A 2,395-nucleotide genomic window follows, 5' to 3' on the forward strand; every position below is an offset into this window, starting at 1 on the left:
AGCCTACAGCACCCGGTATTCCCAGGCGGTCTCCCATCCAAGTACTAACCAGGCCTGACCCTGCTTAGCTTCCGAGATCAGACGAGATCAGGCATGTACAGGGCAACAGTTGCTATAGTCGTACTCCCAGGTAAGTGTGAATGGGACTGCAGTCAAAACTAGATAACCAAGCAAATGAAAGCAAATACATTAAATATATAACCCTATCACTTCTCCATTCAGTGTTTATTTATCTTCCTAAGCTGAGAAGACAACAAGCTTAAGACGCATATATCCTGGGTAATTTATGAATGATAACCCCATTTCACCCAGAGCTGCAGTCCACCATGGGACACCAAGCCTAAAACCTTCTGCACATCTTCTCTTCCCAGAGATCTAGCTCTTTCTTCCAGGCAGCCATCTCTGTTCTCCAGTCTTCTAGGTCCTGCTTCCAAAGATCTTCCTCCTCTTTAAATAGATTCTTAATGATCTCCAAGAGAGCCGTGATTTCCTTCCAAAGCTTTATGTTTCGCTCCCATAAGGCTGAGTTCCTGCCGACGGCGCTCTTGGAAGCCACGCTGCGCTTTTCCCAGAATGCCACAAGCTTCTCTCTTTTGTCTTTGTTTTCCTTCTTGAGTGCCTCAATGGCATTCTCCAGAACCCCTTCCCTTCTCTGGAGTTCTTCCGTCTCCTCGTCCATTATTTTGTCTTTCACCCAGGCCCAGTAATGTATGTAGTATCCCTGCAAAATATATTTTTTCTCATCAAAATATTTGACTGGTGTACAGGGGCAGATCCAGAGTTTGGGGGTGGGGAGGGGGGCATAAGCACTACCTTAACATCAGAGCCCAGTTCAACTAGATGGGTAGACCAGTAGACCTGGACTCCTGGTTGAGCTTATGGCCTCTGTTCCGAGGTTTGCTGGGCTGGTAAACATGGACTCCTGCCCAGATTTGAATCCCAGAGCTACCTGCCGGGTAGACCTGGGCTTCCATTCCAACTTGGCTCCATTAGCCACCAAAGCCCCACCCAGTGGGTGTTCCCCTGGCGCCCAACTTTGCTCCCAGCTGGCGCAATGGTTTGGGGGGGGGCATGCACCCATGGCCCCCCTCTGAATCCACCTGTGCTGGTCTAAGCATGATGGCTAATGGTGTAGCTACAAATCGGAGAGACTCTGCTTTGAATGTTCACCTCTGCCACGAACTTAGAAGGCTGGGAAGCCTCTGCCTCAGTCTTCCCTTCTGCAGAATGGGGAGAATAAGACTGACCTGCTTGAAAAGGTTGAAAAGATCCAGTGTGGAGAGAACACACTGCAGCTATTTAGTACCCTAAAGTAGTGTCTGCTGTCTTTGCCAACAGCACAACTAAGTTTGGAAGTTACTACAATCTTTCCTGATCTTTATTAGTGGTCAAAGAAGACTTCTCCCTCCCACTTTTTAATATTCTGATCCAGGGGGCTACTTTGACCTTCAGTAATCTCTGTTATTAATTTGGTTTGCTTCCTTTCCTTTGCAGAATACTTTCTAAATTGGCATACTTCCCTTCAATAGGGGAAGCACTCAGAAGAGAGGTAAATTTAAGGAAATTTAAGAGACGTTTAGTACACATTTCTCAGCTACCTTGAGATATAACACTCACTTATGTTACTCCTGGGAGCTGAATGCTTCAAGGCCACCAGCAAACTGTTATGTCAACTGTTATGTCACCATCACTTGAAGAGACTCATCCAGGGAGGGCTTGTGTGTGATGTCTTGGGTCTTGGCTTGGCCCACACACCCACCATGAAAATGACATCTGGACAGCTGGGATCTGATATTCAACATTGAATGGACAGTGCTGAAACAGGCGCTTTTCAAACATCTCCACTGTCTACATCTCCCTTAAAAAGTTTGGGAACCATTATTTTAAACACCAGGACCTGCTTTTTAAAAATGACATGCTACCAGGACGCGCCAAACTTTACAAGACTGAAAAAAGCTTCACTTTACCAGTTCAAGCCTCTGTTTTTTATCCTTTTTTCTATGGTGAGGGGGTGCATTCTGGAGCATTTATTGAGCTCTATGTGCATCAGATCTGGACCATTCTGGTGGTCTTGCACTCCCCTTCGCCTGGCCTTCAATAGGAACCAAGGCATTTAAACATGCAAATGTGGCTCAGTTTCTCTTTCCATATGGTTGGCAACCTTCAGTCTCGAAAGACTATGGTATAAGCCTACAGCATCTGGTATTCCCAGGTGGTCTCCCATCCAAGTACTAACCAGGCCTGACCCTGCTTAGCTTGCGAGATCAGACGAGATCAGGCATGTGCAGGGTAACAATTGATACATTTGTCAACTTGGAGGGGGGGCCTTCCTTCTTGAGTTTTTTTGGGGGGGCCTGCGTTCATGGGATCAGGACCGTCCTGGCGGTGTTGGGTT

The 2,395-nt window shown here is 46.8% G+C and overlaps 1 pseudogene; it reads right to left on the bottom strand.

The window, feature by feature from the left end:
* LOC136633943 (5S ribosomal RNA) lies at positions 1 to 120 on the bottom strand (annotated as a pseudogene).
* Between the last annotated feature and the right edge of the window lie 2,275 nt (positions 121 to 2,395).

This window comes from Tiliqua scincoides, chromosome 13 (assembly GCF_035046505.1).
Source record: "Tiliqua scincoides isolate rTilSci1 chromosome 13, rTilSci1.hap2, whole genome shotgun sequence".
Lineage (NCBI taxonomy): Eukaryota > Metazoa > Chordata > Lepidosauria > Squamata > Scincidae > Tiliqua > Tiliqua scincoides.